Below are 24,253 nucleotides of genomic sequence, written 5' to 3' on the forward strand. Positions count from 1 at the left end.
CGAACAACGCTTAACATAACATTTTGTTTTCACTACCTACATTGTAAAATTTGTTTGATTTCAGATGACTTAGCCCCGGTTTTTCACAGTGAAAGATTTTGATGAAACTTGACATGCATGTTTATAACCCAAAGATATGGTTCCTTTCGATATTTGCGCATATCGAATCGTAACTTCATGAATTATGGTCCCTGATTGTAAGAAAAATCACTTTATATTTCGCGTGTTCTCTATCTATCTCTCGGAAATGGAATATGGAAATACACAAGCTAGCTAGTGTATTACAGGGTGGTGGTGGTGGGGATGAGGTCTTCTATTTGCAATGATTTTTTGACTACAAAATATACGCTCTAACTCATTACTCAAACTACAGCAAAAAAGCGGGACCGTAAACCCCATTTTATATATTCTTACAATAGCAACGCAATTCAGGATTAACTTAGAAATGGTTCCACTACTGATGTCTTCCGCCTTACTCCTGCCACAGTAGTGGCTTGTCCTACGGAGTTCCTTTCCGCAAGTTTTTTTTTAGTCAAATGACTACAAAAAGGTTACTGACCTATGTATAGCTCCCTTAATTTACACATAAACTGACCTAAACCTGCACTGCACATATAATAAACCAATTCCCATTGAAATAAAGGTGAAGCCGTACCGCATAATTATATGATTTGATGAAACCCAACTGCTACCTGAAGTTTCTCGCCTATCGAAGTTATAATATCCGCCGGTGTCATGGCGGCTCGCACATTATAAGAATCATTGCTTTGAAAATGTAGGTCGCATTAACACAAAGAAAAACTGATCGGTAACTAGTTTAGTGGTCCAGTCTTCACTATAATTTGTGATAGAATTACTTATTTAAAAAAAACTGAATTGATGTAAAAATAAAAATGGTTGGTGTGCCCAAGTTTAGATTTGTCGTTGATTTCATCAAGATGTTAGGATATAGAACGTTAAATACTGTGTGATTCAACATGGCGGCCGAGGGGTTTAATATGATATAAGTACGAAATACATGTACATGTAGTATTAAATGGTTTATATGTATGAGAGCCAAGGTTTGGACTAAATGTCTTGGGGAAGTAGGAGGCGACTAGTATGTGCCTCTCTTTAGTGGACCGATGTGAGATTGCCCATTGTATTAACTGGACGGGTAGGCCTATTCACCTTCAGTTATGTGTCAATGTCAAATAAGCGGCTTCTTATCAACACGGTCGGCTCTGAGCCGGTTTAATTCTACTTATCTCTCGTAGATGAGAGAAAAAAGATTTTTTAGCCGAGAGAATATCTTCCGTCAAAGTGGTTGTTGATTCATAGATTATAATAACCCCTTTTGCAGTTTACATGAAAGCTTTGATATCTTCTAAGCCTATTGAGATTACTAAAATTATTAGGCTTTCAGACTTTTGTCTGAAAGACTATTGTTTTTACTAAAATTATTATTATTATTATTTTTTTCCGCTGCAGCCTATTTCTCCATGATCGGAAACAGATATCGATCTGGAACCAAATTTTCTATTGCGAAACCATGCGGTGGCTACTCCTTAAAACAATTTTGAAACTTCTGCGCAGACCGGAAGTGGCCGTATTTCGTGCGGTGCATAAAAATTAAAAAACGGCCGTAGCTTCGTCAATTCTGTACCTATTTTCATACAAATGACATTTTCAGAAACCCAGAGTCTTTTCTCGGACGATAGCAGTTGAAAATTTCGAAATTTCGAAACTTCGTCGCTGACTTCTAGCGTTCGAAAAATGAAAATATTTGTTTAAAACACAATTTTTGTTATTTTTCAAAATATTCAAATTTGACCTACATTTTTGGATACCTGAAGACCATCCGATACCAGAAATATAAGTTTCATTCCGAGTAATCATCCTTTATTTTTCGATTTTTTTCGAATTTTCTGCCCATTTCCCAACCCTTATATTTTTGGGAAAGGATAAATCGATAATTCTGAAATTCCTGGAACATAAAGCTATATAGTCAGACCGCTGCATAAAGTAATTTCAAAAACGATCCGGAAACCGGAAGTAGTCGAAATAATGATAGATATGTCGAAAAAAATGCAACAAATGGGTGTTTTTGGGAAAAAATTGATTTCTCCGTCCAGTATCAATGGATTAAACGAATTAAACTTTCTTTGAGTGGCCCGAGGAATGGACTGTCGAATGATGCCCAATTTATACGGATACTGTTACCAAGCAGCAAAATATGACAAGCAGAAAATCAAGTATTTTCTGATTTGGAGGTTTTTTGGACGCCTGTATCTCGAAATCTGAACCTCGAAATTTTAACTTTCTCTATCGAGAGTCCATTCGATAGTCTTGTGAATTATGCCATCCAATAAGACTTTATAATGTCTGGAATACGATAAAAAAGGGACTGAAAATTAAAAAAAGTAGAAAAATCGTGAAATTTGGAAAATGCTCTATTACTTTACAAAAAGATTACAGATTCGGATAGCTGACCTAATTATGATTCTAACGATGTATAATATGTATTGAGTTATTGAAATTTAATTTTCGATATTTTGACATTTTTGCATTTTTGGCACCTTTGAACATAGGATTTCTCAGGGTCATTTTATCTGATCAAATAATGTAATATATCATTACAGAGCCCTGCCCCTATTTAATTGCCCAAACTGGTTATTAAAACTATTCCGACAATAATCTCCATACCGGAAGTATTCAAAAAATGTAAAAAAAAAAGGTTAAAAAATTGTCGCTCTTGCGAAAAGCTTGATTTCTCGGTCAGATATTACAGGACCAAAAGAAGTAAAGTGTCTTTGGATAGCCCCATTAATGGACTATTATATGGCATCTCAATGGTACAATTTCAATGGTTAGAAAATAAATTGTGGTACGCCGAAAATCTAGTATTTTCCGTTTTTGGAGCCTTTTTAGACATCTTTTTCTCGAAAACGACAACTCCGATTTTTCTGAAACTTTTTTAACGCAGAATCCCGTGGGTGGGCTATGGCGTGAGTCCAACAATAAAAGCATTGACATAATATAAGTTGTCCAAAAAGAGCCTCAATCTTGGAAAAAAGTTGAAAAATCCTTACATTACTGAAAATGATCTTCTAATTTTCTTTCTTTGGAAAACAGCTGAATGAATTATTCTGAAACTTCTTGTACAGAAGGTAAGGTAACAAAACAACTTGTTAAAGCTATCCCGACAATGATCCATAAAACGGGAGTAGTCGAAAAAATTTCGGATATTTTGAGAAAAAAAAAACGTAAAAATAAAAAAAAAATGGAGATCTTGCGAAAAAAGTGATTAATACGCCAGATTTCACCGAATCAAAACAACTAAAGTGTCATTGGATAGTTCGAACAATGGACAATCTTATGAGATCTAAATGGTAAAAATTCGCGGGTTAGGTAATATATAATGGAACGCTGAAAATCTATTATTTTCCTTTTTGGAGCCTATTCAGACGCTTTTATTTCGAAAACTTCTCTTATTTCCTTTCTTAAACTTCTGTTACTTAGAGTCCTAACGGTGGTCTATGGTGTGAATCCAAATTTAAAAGCCTCAATATAGTATAAACGGTCCAAAAGGGCCACAATCTTTGAAAAGAAGTCGAAAAATCGTTATATCTGTAAATCTGCTTCTAATGGTATAAGGGAGGTAAAACTGTCCAATGGATCTTTCTGAAACTTCTGGTACAGGAAATTGAGTTCCCATACCACTTGTTAAATCTATCCCGATAATGATCCGTAAACAGGAAGTAGTCAAATAAATATTCGATATTTAAAAAAAAAGATAGTAAAAAAAATCGGTGCTCTTGCAACAATCGGGATTTCACCGTCGGGTGTGACCGGATCAAAACATCTAAAGTATCGTTTGGTAGCTCGATAAATGGGCTATTGTATGACACACTTCCTGTCTGATTCCTGAAAGCCGGTTCAGTGCTGCTTGCAGGTCTATTTATTATTATTATTATTATTATTTACCGCGGGAGCCTATTTATCCATGATCGAAAACAGATATCGATCTGGGGTTCAATTTTCTCTCAGGAAACCATGTGGTGGTTACTCGATAAAGTATTTTTGAAATTTTTGCGCAGACCGGAAATGGCCGAATTTTGAACGGTAGCAATAAATCAAAAATCGGCCGTGGTTTCGCAAATTCTTTACCTACTTTAAAACAATTCACATTTTTGGAAACCCTGAATCTTTTCCGAGACAATGACTATCTCACATTTTTCAATTTCGAACATTCATATATGGCTTTTGTCGTTCGAAATTTGAAAATTTAAATTTTTACAAAAAACCTTTTTATTAATGAATATTTTTTAGTCGTGTTTTACACAAAATTAAAGAGTCATATGACTTGGGCAAAAATGTCATTTTTTTTTGTCTCAGTAATTTTCCTTGGTCGCCATTGGCTAATTCAGTTTTTCAGTCCTAGATTAATTATTTATTGCTCGATTTGTATAAAATAAAGTTCATGTACTCCGTTGTCGTAATTGTCATTTTTTTGTTACCAATAGAGTTATCTTTCGGCACCGGAAGTGGCTTAATTTTACCAAAAACTACAATTTTGACAGTTAGGTACCATTTTTCGAAAGCAAATAATATTTTTTAAAAAAAACTAATATAACTAAAAGAGTGTGCCCTTTAAAGGCGCACAAAATGTTGGGAACAGTTTTTTTAATTTCGATTTCATTTTCGAGCAAATTCGATTAAGAGGTGAAAAAAAGTGTAAAATTGACCTATTTACAACCCATTCAGGCTTTTCAGATTTTAAAATATTTCTACGTAACTTTTATAAACTTGTAGCTATAATCCATACGAAGAAAATGTATGTTAAAATTAGTTTGTAATATAAGCAGTTACCTAGAAATGGGCAATTTTGCATAAGTCACTATTTTCGTTATTTTGCCTGTAAAATAGTCAATTATTATTAGATTTTCACAAAAGTGACACCATTTGATTCAAAAAGCAAGTATGCGTCGTATCAAATTGATTACAATTTAAAATTGACACCAGCAGTGACGACATTTTGTCAAAAAGTGCATTTTTAACTTTTAAAATCAATATTTTTTTCAAACAAGAATTATTTAATATGTATTAATAATTTTAACTTTTGGTTTACATTCGCATATTAATAAAATCCATAAGGTCATACAGATTTCACAAAATTGTTTCTAACTTGTTCAGTTGCGGAGAAATAGGCGATTTTCAACAGATCACTTTTCAAGGTTTTTGGTCCATAAAAGTGTCAATTATTATTCGATTTTCATAAAATTTTCACTGTGTGATACCTAATGCCATTTACAATTTCATACAAGTAATTTAAGATTTTCATTATCACCGGAAGTAACGTCATTTTGGCAAAAACTGTATTTTTAGCCTTCAAAACAGATATTTTATTCAAATGAGTCTAATTTGTAATGTTTTTAAAATTATGATATTTGATTCCAATCAACAAATAGATTGAACCGATACGATCATACAGATACCAGAAAATGGTTTCTAACTTGTACGGTTGCAGAGAAATGGACGGTTTTATACAAGTCACTTTTCAAGGTTTTTGGTCTATAAAAGTGGCAATTATTATTCGATTTACATAAAATTTTCACCATGTGATGCCTTATGCCATTTCTGATTTCATAAAACTAATTGAACATTTTCATTATCACCGGAAGTACTGTACACTTACATGTAACAAATGTATAAAATTAATTGATATTGCTGGATTTGGTTGATTCGGCGTCCATTTTATTTGACGTGTGCAATGCTTATGTGGAAACCTGTTTAATGGTTTCATTGGTACCGGAAGTGACATATGTTTAGGGTAACGTGGCACCGGTGAAACCGTAGTCATATAAATATATTGGATATTAAAAAAACCCAGTTAAAATCGGTGCTCTTGCAAAAATCGTGATTTCACGGTCGGGTGATTACCCGGATTAAAACACCTAAAGTATCGTTTAGTAGCTCGATGAATGGGCTATTGTATGACACACTTCCTGTCTGATTCCTGAAAGCCGATTCAGTGCTGCTTGCAGATCTAGTTATTTATTATTATTATTTTTTTTTTCGCGGGAGCCTATTTCTCAGTGCCTGTAACAGATACCGATATGGGACCTAAATTTTCTATTGGGAAACCATGTGGTGGCTAATTGATAAACTATTTTTGAAACTTCTGCGCAGACCGGAAGTGGCCGAATTTCGTGCGGTTCATAGAAATTAAAAAGCGGCCGTAGCTTTAGTCAATTCTTTACCAATTTTCATACAAATGACATTTTCAGAAACCCTGAGTCTTTTCTCGGACGATAGCAGTTGAAAATTTCGAAATTTCGAAACTTCGTCGCTGACTTCTAGCGTTCGGGAAATGAAAAATTTTGTTTAAGAGACAATTTTTGTTATTTTTCAAAATTTTCAAATTTGACCTACATTTTTGGATACCTGAAGACCATCCGATTCCAGAAATATCAGTTTCATTCCGAGTAATCGCCCTTTATTTTTCGATTTTTTTCGAATTTTCTGCCCATTTCCCAACACTTATATTTTTTGGAAAGGATAAATCGATAGTTCTGAAAGTCCTGGAACAGAAAGCTATATAGTCAGCCCGCTGCATAAAACAATTTCAACAACGACCCGGAAACCGGAAGTAGTTGAAATAATGATAGATATTCCGAAAAAAACGCAAAAAATGTGTGTTTTGGGGAAAAACTCGATTTCTCCGTCCAGTATCAATGGATTAAACGAATAAGGATTTCGTTGAGTGGCCCCCGAGGGATGGACTGTCGTATGATGCCCAATTTATACAAATAGTATGACCAAGCAGCAAAATATGACATGCTGAAAATCAAGTATTTTCTGATTTTGAACGCTTTTGGACGCTTGTATCTCGAAAACTGCTCCAAGGATTTTTCTTAAACTTTCCCTATCGAGAGTCCCTCCGGTAGTCTTGTGCATGAATCCATCCAATAAGACATTGAAATGTATGGAATAGATAAAATAACGTACTGAAAATCGAAAAAAGTTGAAAAATCGTGAAATTTTGGAAAATGCTCTATTACTTTATTATTTAAACGAATTTTTAGAAAAAAGTTACACATTTTTGAATTTTTGGCTCTTTTGAACATAGGATTTCTCAGGGCCATTTTATCTGATCAGATAATGTAATATATCATTACATAGCCCTGTGGCTATTTGATAAGCCAATCTGGTTATTAAAACTATCCCGACAACAATTTCCATACCGGACGTATTCAAGGTTTAAAAAGGTTTAAAAAAAATAGCACTCTTGCGAAAATCTTGATTTCTCCATCAGATATTAGCGGACCAAAAGAACTAAAGTATCGCTGGATAGCCCCATTAATGGACTATCATATGACATCTAAAAGGATACGATTCAGATGGCTAGAAAATAAATTATGGTACGCCGAAAATCTAGTATTTTCCGTTTTGGAGCATTTTAAGACGCCATTTTCTCGAAAACGAAAACTACGATTTTTCTTAAACATTTTTTACTCAGAGTCCTATCGGTGGACTATGGCGTGAGTCCAAGAATAAAAACATTGAAATAATATAAGTGGTCCAAAAAGAACGTCAATCTTGGAAAAAAGTTGAAAAATCCTTAAATTACTGAAAATGCTCTTTTATTTTTCTTTCTATGGAAAACAGCTGAATGGATTTTTCTGAAACTTCTTGTACAGAAGGTTAGGTAACCAAACAACTTGTTAAAATTATCCCGACAATAATCCAAAAACCGGAAGTAGTCGAAAAAATATCCGATATTTTGAGAAAAAAAACATAAAAAGTAAAAAAATGGTGATCTTGCGAAAAAAGTGATTACTACGTAAGATTTCGAAACAACTAAAGTGTCATTGGATAGCCCGAACAATGGACGATCGTATGACATCTAAATGGTATAAATTCGCTGGTTAGGCAATATCTAATGGGACGCTGAAAATCTAGTATTTTCATTTTTGGGGGCTATTCAGATGCTTTCATCCCGAAAACTTCTCTTTTTTCCTTTCTTAGACTTATGTTACTTGAGCCTATTCAGACGCTTTTCTTTCGAAAACTTCTCTTATTTCCTTTCTTAAACTTATGTTACTTAGAGTCCTAACGGTGATCTAGGGTGTGAATCCAAATTTAAAATCCTCAATATAGTATAAATGGTCCAAAATGGCCACAATCTTTGAAAAAAGTCGAAAAATCGTTATATCTGTAAATCTGCTTCTAATGGTATAAGGGAGGTAAAACTGTCCAATGGATCTTTCTGAAACTTCTGCTACATGAAGTTAAGTTCCCATACCACTTATTAAATCTATCCCGATAATGATCCGTAAACAGGAATTAGTCAAAAAATATTCGATAATTAAAAAATAAAAACAGTAAAAATATCGGTGCTCTTGCAACAATCGGGTTTTAATCGTCCGGTGTGACCAGATTAAAACATCTAAAGTATTGTTTGTTAGCTAGATAAATGGGCTATTGTATGACACATTTCCTGTCTGATTCCTGAAAGCCGGTTCAGTCGATCGGTCGATCGAACCGGAAGTGCCACCATCTTTAAACGTGAAAAATCAAAAAGGCTTTTTTGCTATTTTACTTACAGACTCGGGCGTCATATTTTCGGAATCCTGGAAGGAATGCCTAAAAATCTATCGGATCAGAATTTTGATTTCGGTCACGTGATGGTCACCATTTTGAATTGAAAATGAAAAATAGAAGCAATTTGAAGGGCCGGGACTTTGGAACACAAGAACTCTCCTTCTAATTAAGCTAGAATGTGCAAACTTGGTGTAGGCGTTCACTAGGTCAATGTCATGATTGAGTTCAAAGATGAGCATTTTTTGCCTAGGGTAAGCAGAGATAAGCAAGCTGATTTGTTGATTCTTTAGGGCACGATGACATTGGTTATAATGAATGGAGGGCGATGAAACTCTTGTCAATCGAGAGGCTATTAGCTGGCCTGTTGTGTGAAATCATTGTATCATTTTTTGAAAATGTCCGGGGTAGCCGAAAAAAGGAGATCGAAATCCAAAAAGTCGTATTTTTACGATTTGGGGCATTTTTAGAGGTCGTGTAAAGTAAAATAAAGCATGCATATACATATATTATTGATATTAAATATATCATATAAAAAACTAAACAATGAATCAGCTGTCATTGACAGATTTTATATTATAAGCATGGTCAGTGGAAGGTCAGCGTATTGTCTAACTTGAACTCACTGACTCCGTAACATTATTGTGGGTATGGTATAAGCTGAATTTGATGAGATGCACATATCTCGTATGACTATTTGGTACTTACAGTGTTAGACTTTGTCGTAACGTAAATCAAATTTACGCTGTATTATTCATTACCAAGGATTTAGAAAGGAACGAGAACAATTATTTACAAAATCTCGCTGGGATAAATTCTGTGAATGTGCCCATGAATGGCTAAAACTTGATGGGCGAGCGAAATGGATAGTTGAACAGGCGACTTCGGGTGATATAATCAAACAAGGAATTTATCGACGCGCCAAAAGATACTGGATTTCACCCAACATGCTACAGGCCTTTTACAGACAAATTCCGAATTGGGTCTGCCCGTAATCGTATAGATAAAGAAAAATTAAAATCCCCGGCTACAATCCAACCAGGGAATAGCGGGAGTGTAGACGATCTGGGACCTAGCTCTCCAAACAAATTACGCTCCTGAAGCAAAAAGAAAGAGTAAATCGGTGCTGCCTGTTGTGTGTATTATATGTAAAAAACGTGACAGATTTGTCACTGTTGGAGATAATAGGAAGAAGGATGTATTAACACAGACTCAGACCCAAACAGGCTCAGGTAGGCCTAATGTTAATATTATGTTACTTACTAAATTTATAATTATTACTAATAAATATTAAATATATTCATCCTACAGTTTTTAATTATTGTGTTGTTGTTTTTGTTGTAAATGGAATCAGAAGTGCTACTGCAATCACTGTAAAATTGTTATGAAGCTAGCCAGTAAAGCCCTTTACCCCATTTGTTGATTTGGCACAGTCATTGGTTAAAGTGTTGCACATTTGCTTGCACAAGGGATGAAACATAGAGAAGTTAACTTGTTTTTTATTTTCTTGGCCCACTTGTAGGTGCCTTGCTAAGACGATCTGTCTCTAGACCATTTCCGCTCACACAAAGGATCTGAACTAAACCGCATGCCAGAGTTGACCAGCCAGGTACATGTACATGTAGGCCTCAAAGTGACATTCCCTCCCCCACCCTTGAGCACAAACAACATTCAACGCTATATGGTGTATAATTTGTTTGCAAATTTGTTTGTAGGCCAACTGTTGAAAGCTGCTGAATTGAAAGAGGATGAAGATATTTTAAGGCATATCAGAGGGCAAGATTGTGTGGCCATTGAGGTCAGATATCACCAAAAATGTTATAGGCAATATACATGTACTGAATTTCTTAGACAGTTATCAGAAAGGTAAATATTTGTGATGTTTTTTTTATTTGTATTCTCCGCCTTCTTGCCACTGGTATTATTCAAATAAAACTGAACCATGGGTGAGTCCTGAAATTACTATGTTTTTGTCCAGTGGACGTTAAACCGCAATTCTCCTCTCTATCTCTCCTTGTACTGCTAATGCCTTCCTGTCTTCATTAGCTGGTTTCTGCATGAAAATAAGATGTTAACCCCTGTGTAAGTGTCTTTTTCCTCTGTTGTACGAAATTAATGAGAGTAAACCAAGCTCCAGAATTTTGTTTTAATTGTGTACATGTATATGTTTATTTATATTTTTCAGCAAAGATGACTAGCCCTCCGTCGAATATTAAACCACATACAATATATTCTGTGAAGATGTCATAAGAGAAAGAATCATAAATGGCCAGCAAAGTTGTCTTGTACAGAGAGAGAGAGAGAGAGAAATGGGGTTTAACGTCCACTCAACACAAACTAGGTCATTTTGGGACTAACATACGGTTTCAATTTTATTTCAATAATTCGCTTGCGCGTATGGGTCTTTAGCAGTGAGAGGAAACCGGAGTGCCCGGAGGAAACCCACGAGGTTGAGAAGACGCCTCTATCTCCATGCCACATACGCTCACACCTGGGATCAAAGCCACAGCCACAAGCCAGAGGTGACCGACCAGCTAGAGGTCGAAGCGCGGCACTCTAGGCCATCCCAACCCCCCTTTCTTGTACAGACCTGTGCATGTGTAGTCAATGTGAAAATGAAAAAAAAACTGTTAAAGAGACCGAATTTGATGTTAATACATTTAGTGACAGTGATGATGATAATGAAGATTAACTTTGATGACATTTGATGTGCAGAGTAACTGTTTAATTTTGATTTTCAATGATTGTTTCACTTTAATAAATAATTTCACAACTGTTCATCCTGTTTTCTAACCTTTCCCTTCATTCCAGCCCAGATACACAATTATTTTTTTTAACTTATATCTACATGTATGTTTGTAATTTGACCATTAATCATATCCGAAATAGTAGTTCACAGCTACATGTACAGTTGTAAAAATACTGTAGTGGCTAATTGAAAGGGAACATGTATGTGGGTTTAGAATGTTTATCTTAGTGGAAAAAAATCATGTGGTTCAATGCTTATAAAGTGCTACTGATCTCCATTATTTCAAAAGCATATCACTCAACTACTGTCAAACATATCCCCTGGCTAGAATATGCTACAAATCGACTCTAGCATGTTCCATACAAGCGATAATTTCTGAGCAAACATCCAACAACCAACCCTAACAGGCCCTTGAGATCCAACAAACAAAATAATTATTGGGCTTGTTTGCCCACACCTGGTCTTATGATTCATACAAGACCTGATAGTCTATTAATTACAGGCATTTGACAGAAAGGGAGATAATTCTTTTTTACCGTTAATGGATTTCCACAATTCTTTATTCACCCATGACATTTGTGTTTTGAGCATTTTTATTTACATCAAAATCTGTCCAATAAACTGTTCATTGCCAAGGATGAAGGCATGAGGTGTTTTACCAGCTATTTAATTTTATGTCAACTTCAGAATTGTTAGTACACAAATAGCATTTATTTGACAATTTTGACGAATTTCATCTGGCCCTAAATCAATAAATTGCAAACATTTTGCTTGGAACTCCCAGATTTTGTCTTCCTGGCATCATAAGCTTTCCAAAAATGTATAGTTTTTCTTTTATGGAAGACCGTGTAGCGGAGTTGTGTTTCTAAGCTAGCTAGAAATTTTGGCTGCAGGCCTACACCTCCCAAGCTAAATTTCCCTCATGTCATCCTGTATAGCAAAGGCATATGCCTGTCTTAATTAACCAAGTACTAAACACAATTTACTTGTTTAATTTTTCCAGCATTTTTCAGGATAGCTGATGGGATGCGGGTCAAGTTATGCCACTTGTCTATTTAATTATTTACCAGTGAAAAATCGAATTAACTTCACCAAATTTTTACTCATTATAATGATTTTTTTTTTCTGTTCATATTATTTCTATGACATATGACAGTGACTGTGAATATGAAAGCTTTAATATCTGCTTAGCAGATCTAGTTATTAAGCTTTCATATTACATATGAAAGCTTATTGTTTCTGTTAAGATTATTAAGCTTTCATATTACATATGAAAGCTTATTGTTTCTGTTAAGATTATTATTGTTATTTTTTTTTTGTGTTTTGTCCACAAATCGGATTTCTCAGAATCTAACCATAGGATCGTTCTGAAACTTTTACCTATCCCCCCAGAAATGGGTGGTGGCTGTTGATTAAATATATTTTCAAAACGTTTTACGAATCCGAAATCACCGAATTTTACGAAGGAATGCATTTGACCTACAATGCTGTAACTCTGTGACTATTTGACCTATTTTACTAATTCTTTTTTCTTTGAGTATCTTGAAACATTTACTTTAAATCTGCAATTTCGGATTTTGGCATTTCGAAAATTCGTCGCTGTCATTTCGAACCGGAAGTTATTACCAATTTGACAACTTCTTTAATAGTTGTGCGATTTTCGTGAAATTTAGAATGTTAGTAGATCTTGCCAATGCGACTTCAATGATGTCCTTGGAAAATTTCTAAATTATCTCCCCTTGGTGAAATTAAGGATCAAAGTTTTCAAAAAAATCGACGAAATATAGGTCAGATTGCCTTGAAAATTTTTTTCTGTACTATCTAAGACAGTACTGATGAGTACACAAAATATGGAGTTTGTCGAGCAAACCGGAAGTGCCACCATCTCAAAATGTGAAAAGTCCATACGGCTTTTGCAATATTTTACTTAAAGACATAAGAGTTACATTTTCTGAATGCTTGAAGGAAAGCCTAAAAATCTATCGGTTTAGAATTTTGATTTAGGTCAACTGATGGACGCCATTTTGAAATGAAAATGAAAATTAGTGAAAAATCCACATTTATGGGCTTGAAAACATACACAATTGGTCGTGGCTTAGAGAATCTGTCTCCTATTACCGAAATTAATACATTTGAGGATAGCCTGGATCATGGTCAAATGTTTGGTATTTGAATATTTCAAAAATTCGAATTTCTCCTTTGATGTTTTCCGTGCCGACAAGGTTGTTTTCGAGTTTAGCTGGTTTTGATTTCGCGCATGCGCTACACAGGAACCAACGGTACCATGAGTACTAAATTCCGGCGAGCAACTTTTCACGTTGGTACCTAGGCACCCTGAAAATTTCAAGGTGATACCTGCATTCGTTCAAGTCGTTTGTTCTTGTCACCTGCCTTTCGTCGTTTTTTTTTTCTAAGTCAATTTACGGCTTCCATGAGGGGAAAAAAGTGGAATTTCGCCGTGACACCGGCACCGATTGTCCGAAAACCATGAAATTTGGACACAATACGCCCATTACCACCCCGGACTCTGTGCTTTACCCCCATTTTGATCCCATTAAAAAAAAAGAGTTTTAGCAAAAAAACGATTTTCGGAATTTAATATTGGTTTTAACCCTGTAATACCCAGACATGATATATTATTATAATCCCTATGAAATATTTTAATTATTTACTGCGATAATATGAATTATCACTTATTCCCCGTTAAATAAATATCGGTCACCTGGTGCCGCTGTACAACTTAAAGGACACTGGCCTCAAGTCAATTTACGGAGAGAGAGAGAGAGAGAAATGGGGTTTAACGTCCACTCGACACAAACTAGGTCATTTCGGGACCAACATATGGTTTAATTTTATTTCAATAATTCGCTTGCGCGTAGGGGTCTTTAGCAGTGGGAGGAAACCGGAGGACCCGGAGAAAACCCACAAGGTTGGACAGGCGACCCTACTCCTTGCGTCAATTTACGGCTTCCATGAGGGGAAAAAAGTGGAATTTCGCCGTGACACCGGCACCGATTGTCCGAAAACCATGAAATTAGGACACAATACGCCCATTACCACCCCTGACTCTGTGCTTTACCCCCATTTTGATCACATTAAAAAGAAAAGAGTTTTAGCAAAAAAACGATTTTCGGAATTTAATATTGGTTTTAATTAATTTTGAAATTGGAAATGCAAAGAGATTTTATCACCTCTTCCGTATGTGATAGGTATTGGTACTATACACATTATCCTTAAAAGACAATTTTTTAAACTGACCGTAAGATGCATCGACACTAGAAACCGAAATCGCCTATTTTGACCTATTTTGGCTGCTGGGGTATCTTTCCGTACGTGACAAGGAGTAGGTCGCCCGTCCAACCTGTGTATTTTTTCAGGATCACCCGGTTTCCCCCCACTGCTAGACCCCTACGCGCAAGCGAATTATTGAAATAAAATTGAACCATACGTTAGTCCCGAAATGACCTAGTTTGTGTCGAGTGGTCGATCAACCCCATTTCGCTCTCTCAATTTTAGCACTCCTAACTCTAAAACTAAATGCAAGGAACGGGCCTATTTACAGAGGTCACAATTTTAACCTACATGCACACCTACATGATATACATATTATTATAATCCCTATGGGATATTTTAATTATTTACTGTTATAATATGAATTATCACTTATTCCCCGTTAAATAAATATCGGTCACCGGGTGCAGCTGTACAACTTCAAGGACCTTGGCCTCAAGTGCATGGGACCAACTCTACATTTTCTGAAATATCAATAAAAGCCCTGGAATGATTTCATTTAAAAAAAATAATCAGAAAGTAAATCTAGTTTTATTTATATGCTATTTGTTGCCAGAAAATATATTTTGTTACGAGTCTAATTCAAATTTAAAAATAAACAATGGGTCTGAGGCATATTTTATTGATATATAGAAATTAATGCAGTGTTCTCATTATGTGATAAAAGAGTGCCAGAAATGTCTCGAAATTCAGCCATTTGTGTATTTAGTATATCAAGTATATGCGTGTATTACAAAGCTCTGATTTGTGTGATTTGTGTACACCCCGCTCCCCTCCTCGTGTCACTATCATGTACATATCAATTCTGCTGCCAACCCACCCACGCGAACATGACTAAATTATGAAACATTGTCTAGTCGTTTGTATGTTACGACAAAACGAGGCCAGCGTGGCTCATTTGCTGCAGAACGGAAGGCCTTGCAAGGATTAGTGTCTAGTCGTTTGGATGGTACGAAAACCCGAGGTCAAAGTGGTTCCCCGTTGGCAGTGGTGAAGTATGGAAGGCCTAGCAAGGATCTGTGTCTAGTCGTTTCGATGGGACGAAAAACGCCCGTCCCCTCGTCCATGGTACAAGGATTAGTGCCTAGTCGCTTGGATGGTATGCAAAACAGAGGTCCCCGTTCTCTCCCTTTGTCTGTGGTTCTTGACCGAAGGCCCGACAACTAACTTTGCGTGCAGTTTTTTTAGGTAGGACGAAAAATCGAAATCCTGTGTGCATATTGGCGTGCACGAAAAATAACCCTTTGCATTTGGAATTTTATGCACCCACCCCACCCTCGAACAACGCTTAACATAACATTTTGTTTTCACTACCTACATTGTAAAATTTGTTTGATTTCAGATGACTTAGCCCCGGTTTTTCACAGTGAAAGATTTTGATGAAACTTGACATGCATGTTTATAACCCAAAGATATGGTTCCTTTCGATATTTGCGCATATCGAATCGTAACTTCATGAATTATGGTCCCTGATTGTAAGAAAAATCACTTTATATTTCGCGTGTTCTCTATCTATCTCTCGGAAATGGAATATGGAAATACACAAGCTAGCTAGTGTATTACAGGTTGGTGGTGGTGGGGATGAGGTCTTCTATTTGCAATGATTTTTTGACTACAAAATATACGCTCTAACTCATTACTCAAACTACAGCAAAAAAAAAGCGGAACGGAAACCCGATTTTATATATTCTTACAATAGCAACGCACTTCGGGATTAACTTAGAAATGGTTCCACTACTGATGTCTTCCGCCTTACTCCTGCCACAGTAGTGGCTTGTCCTACGGAGTTTTTTTTAGTCAAATGACTACAAAAAGGTTACTGGCCTATGTATAGCTCCCTTAATTTACACATAAACTGACCTAAAACTGCACTGCACATATAATAAACCAATTCCCATTGAAATAAAGGTGAAGCCGTACCGCATAATTATATGATTTGATGAAACCCAACTGCTACCTGAAGTTTCTCGCCTATCGAAGTTATAATATCCGCCGGTGTCATGGCGGCTCGCACATTATAAGAATCATTGCTTTGAAAATGTAGAACGCATTAACACAAAGAAAAACTGATGGGTAACTAGTTTAGTGGTCCAGTCTTCACTATAATTTGTGATAGAATTACTTATTTAAAAAAAACTGAATGATGTAAAAATAAAAATGGTTGGAGTGCCCAAGTTTAGATTTGTCGTTGATTTCATAAAGATGTTAGGATATAGAACGTTAAATACTGTGTGATTCAACATGGCGGCCGAGGGGTTTAATATGATATAAGTACGAAATACATGTACATGTAGTACCAAATGGTTTATATGTATGAGAGTCAAGGTTTGGACTAAATGTCTTGGGGAAGTGGGGGGCGACTAGCATGTGCCTCTCTTTAGTGGACCGATGTGAGATTGCCCATTGTATTAACTGGACGGGTAGGCCTATTCACCTTCAGTTATGTGTCAAAGTCAAATAAGCGGCTTCGTATCAACACGGTCGGCTCTGGGCCGGTTTAATTCTACGTATCTCTCGTAGCTGAGAGAAAAAAGATTTTTTAGCCCAGAGAATATCTTCCGTCAGAGTGGTTGTTGATTCATAGATTCTAATAACCCCTTTTGAAGTTTATATGAAAGCTTTGATATCTGCTATGCAGATCTAGTTATTGTTATTTTTTTTTTGTGTTTTGTCCACAAATCGGATTTCTCAGAATCTAACCATAGGATCGTTCTGAAACTTTTACCTATCCCCCCAAAAATGGGTGGTGGCTGTTGATTAAATATATTTTCAAAACGTTTTACGAATCCGAAATCACCGAATTTTACGAAGGAATGCATTTGACCTACAATGCTGTAACTTTGTGACTATTTGACCTATTTTACTAATTCTTTTTTCTTTGAGTATCTTGAAACATTTACTTCAAATCTGCAATTTCGGATTTTGGCATTTCGAAAATTCGTCGCTGTCATTTTGAACCGGAAGTTATTACCAATTTGACAACTTCTTTAATAGTTGTGCGATTTTCGTGAAATTTAGAATGTTAGTAGATCTTGCCAATGCGACTTCAATGATGTCCTTGTAAATTTTCTAAATTATCTCCCCTTGGTGAAATTAAGGATCAAAGTTTTCAAAAAAATCGTCGAAATATAGGTCAGAATGACCTAAAAAAAAAATTTGATACTAGACAAGTAATTACTGATTCGTACACAAAATATGGAGTTTGTCGATCGAACCGGAAGTGCCACCATCTTTAAACGTGAAAAATCAAAAAGGCTTTTTTGCTATTTTACTTACAGACTCGGGCGTCATATTTTCGGAATCCTGGAAGGAATGCCTAAAAATCTATCGGATCAGAATTTTGATTCCGGTCACGTGATGGTCACCATTTTGAATTGAAAATGAAAAATAGAAGCAATTTGAAGGGCCGGGACTTTGGAACACAAGAACTCTCCTTCTAATTAAGCTAGAATGTTCACACTTGGTGTAGGCGTTCACTAGGTCAATGTCATGATTGAGTTCAAAGATGAGCATTTTTTGCCTAGGGTAAGCAGAGATAAGCAAGCTGATTTGTTGATTCTTTAGGGCACGATGACATTGGTTATAATGAATGGAGAGCGATGAAACTTAGAGGTCGTGTAAAGTAAAATAAAGCATGCATATACATATATTATTGATATTAAATATATCATAAAAATTTGGACACAATACGCCCATTACCACCCCGGACTCTGTGCCTTACCCCCATTTTGATCCCATTAAAAAAAAAAGAGTTTTAGCAAAAAAACGATTTTCGGAATTTAATATTGGTTTTAACCCTGTACCCAGACAAGATATACATATTATTATAATCCCTATGAAATATTTTAATTATTTACTGCTATAATATGAATTATCACTTATTCCCCGTTAAATAAATATCGGTCACCTGGTGCAGCTGTACAACTTCAAGGACCCTGGCTTCAAGTCAATTTACGGCTTCCATGAGGGGAAAAAAGTGGAATTTCGCCGTGACACCGGCACCGATTGTCCGAAAACCATGAAATTTTGACACAATACGCCCATTACCACCCCGGACTCTGTGCCTTACTCCCATTTTAGCAAAAAAACGATTTTCGGAATTTAATATTGGTTTTAATTAATTTTGAAATTGCAAATGCAAAGAGATTTTATCGCCTCTTCCGTATGTGATAGGTATTGGTACTATACACATTATCCTTAAAAGACAATTTTTTAAAATGACCGTAACGATGTATCGACACTAGAAACCGAAATCGCCTATTTTGACCTTTTTTAACTGCTGAGGCATCCTTCCGGTGGTCCAAATCTCTGGAATTTCTAGCGGTTGGCTGCGCCGCGATGATATTTATCACATATTAAATTGGGAAAATCCTCAGATATCAAGAACAATAAAAATTCGATAAAATACGGCAATTTTTTAAGCAAAAAACCTTTGATTGTTGGGGGTGGGTTTTGAATTTATTTTGAACGTTCTCGGAATCCAACACTCTTCTATTTTTAATATGTGATAACTAAGATCCCAAGGTACATTCTGTGCAAATTTGAAGGCAATCGGACCACAGGAACGTTGCCTGGACAGAGCAAATCAACCCGGTCGCGAAAATTTACTCATACTTCAAAGTGATTATCATGTTGTGTTATGATCGCCATGTTAGATCAATCTGAGTCTCTGATCCACCGTCATCTACCAAACCACTCCGAAATATACCCAAAATCCCAAAATCGACCGTAATTTCTTTTTACTTCGCGCATGTGCCACGCTGGAACCAAAGGTACGTTGACTACCAAATTACGGCGAGGAACTTTTCACGTTGGTACCTAGGTGCACTGAAAACTTCAAGGCGATACCTGTATTCGTTCAGATCGTTTGTTCTTGACACGGTTCCTGCCGTTCGTTTTTTCCGCCATTTACGGCTTCTGTAATGGCGAAAAAAGTGGAATTTCGCAATTCCAAATGCAAAGGGATCTTATCGCCTCCTCCGTATGTGATTGCTATTAGTACTATACACATTATCCGTAAAAGACATTTTTTTTTTTAAATGAGCGCAACACCAGAAACCGAAATCGACTATTTTGTCTTTATCATACATTAAATATTATATGCCATCGGTTAATTTTTATACGCCCACATTGAAATGTGGTCGTATATTGTCGTCGCCGCCGTCCGGACGGCTAAAGTTAATATCCGATTACTTTAAATTTATACACAGTGTTTAAGGTCATGAGAGGAAGAAGCCTACTGATTTTAAGCGATTTCCGATAATTACTGTCAGAATTATGGTCCTTGACCACTTCAAAAAATCTTGTGCACGCTCTAGAGGTTAAATTCAATATCCGATTGACTTTAAATTTATACACAGTGTTTAAGGTCATGAGATGAAGAAGCCAATTGCTTTTCAGCGATTTCCGATAATTACTGTCAGAGTTATGGCCCTTCATCACTTAAAATAAATCTTGTGGATGCTCTAGAGGCCAAAGCTAATGTCCGATTGACTTTAAATTTATACACAGTGGTTAAGGTCATGAGACGAAGTAGGCGATTGATTTTCAGCGATATCTAATATTTACTGCCAGAGATGTGGCCCTGATCACTTCAAAATATCTTGTGGACGCTCTAGAGGCCAAAGTTAATATCCGATTGACTTTCAATTTATGCGCAGTGTTTAAGGTCATGACACGAAGATGCCTACAGTATTGATTTTCAGCGATATCTGATATTTACAGCCATTTCCGATAATTACCGTCAGAGTTATTGCCCTTGATCACTTTAAAAAATCTTGTGGACGCTCTAGAGGCTAAATTCAATATCCGATTGACTTTAAATTTATACAGTGTTTAAGTTCATGAGATGAAGAAGCCAATTGATTTTCAGCGATTTCCGATTGAATCCATTGAAAATCACACCTAACGCTAAAACTAAAGGCAAGAAACGGGCCGGTTTACATTGAAGCACAACTAATTCCTGTCCTGCGTACTCTGTATATAATATACGGTTTTCTAAATATGCCTTGGATGGTAGCCACAAGTCGACAATTTTTGTTTTGTATTTTTCCCATTTTGTTCATAAGGTAAATGTAACTTTTCAGATACCTGATGACATTTATACTTATTGTTTCAATAGATTCTAATAACCCCCATTGCAGTTAATATGAAAGCTTTCATATCTGCTATGCAGATCTAGTTATTATTATTTTTTTCCGCTGCAGCCTATTTCTCCATGATAGGAAACAGATATCGATCTGGAACCAAATTTTCTATTAGAAAACTATGTGGTGGCTACTCCTTAAAAATTTTGAAACTTCTGCGCAGACCGGAAGTGGCCGAATTTCGTGCGGTGCATAAAAATTAAAAAACGGCCGTAGTTTCGTCAATTCTGTACCTATTTTCAAACAAATGACATTTTCAGAAACCCTGAGTCTTTTCTCGGACGATAGCAGTTGAAAATTTCGAAATTTCGAAACTTCGTCGCTGACTTCTAGCGTTCGAATAATGAAAATTTTTGTTTAAAACTAAAATTTTGTTATTTTTCAAAATTTTCAAATTTTACCTACATTTTTGGATACCTGAAGACCATCCGATTCCAGAAATATAAGTTTCATTCCGAGTAATCGCCCTTTATTTTTCGATTTTTTTCGAATTTTCTGACCATTTCCCAACCCTTATATTTTTGGGAAAGGATAAATCAATAGTTCTGAAAGTCCTGGAACAGAAAGCTATATAGTCAGCCCGCTGCATAAAACAATTTCAACAACGACCCGGAAACCGGAAGTAGTTGAAATAATGATAGATATTCCGAAAAAAACGCAAAAAATGTGTGTTTTAGGGAAAAACTCGATTTCTCCATCCAGTATCAATGGATTAAACGAATAAGGATTTCGTTGAGTGGCCCGAGGGATGGACTGTCGTATGATGCCCAATTTATACAAATAGTATGACCAAGCAGCAAAATATGACATGCTGAAAATCAAGTATTTTCTGATTTTGAACGTTTTTGGACGCTTGTATCTCGAAAACTGCTCCAAGGATTTTTCTTAAACTTTCCCTATCGAGAGTCCCTCCGGTAGTCTTGTGCATGAATCCATCCAATAAGACATTGAAATGTATGGAATAGATAAAATAACGTACTGAAAATCGAAAAAAGTTGAAAAATCGTGAAATTTTGGAAAATGCTCTATTACTTTATTATTTAAACGAATTTTTAGAAAAAAGTTACACATTCAGATAGCTGACCTAATTACGATTCTAACGATGTATAATATGTATTGAAATATTTAAATTTAATTTTCGATATATTGACATTTTTGAATTTTTGGCTCTTTTGAACATAGGATTTCTCAGGGCCATTTTATCTGATCAGATAATGTAATATATCATTACATAGCCCTGTGGCTATTTGATAAGCCAATCTGGTTATTAAAACTATCCCGACAACAATTTCCATACCGGACGTATTCAAGGTTTAAAAAGGTTTAAAAAAAATGGCACTCTTGCGAAAATCTTGATTTCTCCATCAGATATTAGCGGACCAAAAGAACTAAAGTATCGCTGGATAGCCCCATTAATGGACTATCATATGACATATAAAAGGATACGATTTAGATGGCTAGAAAATAAATTATGGTACGCCGAAAATCTAGTATTTTCCGTTTTGGAGCATTTTAAGACGCCATTTTCTCGAAAACGAAAATAACGATTTTTCTTAAACATTTTTTACTCAGAGTCCTATCGGTGGACTATGGCGTGAGTCCAAAAAGAACGTCAATCTTGGAAAAAAGTTGAAAAATCCTTAAATTACTGAAAATGCTCTTTTATTTTTCTTTCTATGGAAAACAGCTGAATGGATTTTTATGAAACTTTTTGTACAGAAGGTTAGGTAACCAAACAACTTGTTAAAATTATCCCGACAATAATCCAAAAACCGGAAGTAGTGGAAAAAATATCCGATATTTTGAGAAAAAAAACATAAAAAGTAAAAAAATGGTGATCTTGCGAAAAAAAGTGATTACTACGTAAGATTTCGAAACAACTAAAGTGTCATTGGATAGCCCGAACAATGGACGATCGTATGACATCTAAATGGTATAAATTCGCTGGTTAGGCAATATCTAATGGGACGCTGAAAATCTAGTATTTTCATTTTTGGGGGCTATTCAGATGCTTTCATCCCGAAAACTTCTCTTTTATCCTTTCTTAGACTTATGTTACTTGAGCCTATTCAGACGCTTTTCTTTCGAAAACTTCTCTTATTTCCTTTCCTAAACTTATGTTACTTAGAGTCCTAACGGTGATCTAGGGTGTGAATCCAAATTTAAAATCCTCAATATAGTATAAATGGTCCAAAAGGGCCACAATCTTTGAAAAAAGTCGAAAAATCGTTATATCTGTAAATCTGCTTCTAATGGTATAAGGGAGGTAAAACTGTCCAATGGATCTTTCTGAAACTTCTGCTACATGAAGTTAAGTTCCCATACCACTTATTAAATCTATCCCGATAATGATCCGTAAACAGGAATTAGTCAAAAAATATTCGATAATTAAAAAATAAAAACAGTAAAAATATCGGTGCTCTTGCAACAATCGGGTTTTAATCGTCCGGTGTGACCAGATCAAAACATCTAAAGTATTGTTTGTTAGCTAGATAAATGGGCTATTGTATGACACATTTCCTGTCTGATTCCTGAAAGCCGGTTCAGTCCTGCTTGCAGGTCTAGTGAGGCTTTCGTCTGAAAGACTATTGTTTTTACTAAAATTATTATTATTATTATTATTTTCCGCTGCAGCCTATTTCTCCATGATAGGAAACAGATATCGATCTGGAACCAAATTTTCTATTAGAAAACCATGTGGTGGCTACTCCTTAAAAATTTTGAAACTTCTGCGCAGACCGGAAGTGGCCGAATTTCGTGCGGTGCATAAAAATTAAAAAACGGCCGTAGTTTCGTCAATTCTGTACCTATTTTCAAACAAATGACATTTTCAGAAACCCTGAGTCTTTTCTCGGATGATAGCAGTTGAAAATTTCGAAATTTCGAAACTTCGTCGCTGACTTCTAGCGTTCGAAAAATGAAATTTTTTGTTTAAAACACAATTTTTGTTATTTTTCAAAATTTTCAAATTTGACCTACATTTTTAGATACCCGAAGACCATCCGATACCAGAAATATAAGTTTCATTCCGAGTTATCGCCCTTTATTTTTCGATTTTTTTCGAATTTTATGCCCATTTCCCAACCCTTATATTTTTGGGAAAGGATAAATCAATAGTTCTGAAATTCCTGGAACATAAAGCTATATAGTCAGACCGCTGCATAAAGCAATTTCAAAAACGATCCGGAAACCGGAAGTAGTCGAAATAATGATAGATATTTCGAAAAAAATGTAAAAAATGGGTGTTTTGGGGAAAAACTTGATTTCTCCGTCCAGTATCAATGGATTAAACGAATTAAACTTTCGTTGAGTGGCCCGAGGAATGGACTGTCGAATGATGCCCAATTTATACGGATACTGTTACCAAGCAGCAAAATATGACAAGCAGAAAATCAAGTATTTTCTGATTTGGAGCTTTTTTGGACGCCTGTATCTCGAAATCTTAACCGCAACTTTTTTTTAACTTTCTCTATCGAGAGTCCAT

General features: G+C 35.7%; 2 long non-coding RNA genes across 2 annotated transcripts in view; one reads left to right on the top strand and one right to left on the bottom strand.

Moving 5' to 3' along the window:
* The window catches only part of LOC130013018 (uncharacterized), a 154,689-nt gene that overhangs the window by 11,551 nt on the left and 118,885 nt on the right, over positions 1–24,253 (bottom strand). The window lies entirely within an intron of this gene.
* On the top strand, positions 9,249–11,359 carry LOC126820283 (uncharacterized). Its single transcript, XR_007679906.2, has 3 exons — positions 9,249–9,815; positions 10,299–10,449; positions 10,769–11,359. It is a non-coding gene; the product is annotated as an uncharacterized LOC126820283 (long non-coding RNA).

Source organism: Patella vulgata, chromosome 5 (assembly GCF_932274485.2).
Source record: "Patella vulgata chromosome 5, xgPatVulg1.2, whole genome shotgun sequence".
Lineage (NCBI taxonomy): Eukaryota > Metazoa > Mollusca > Gastropoda > Patellidae > Patella > Patella vulgata.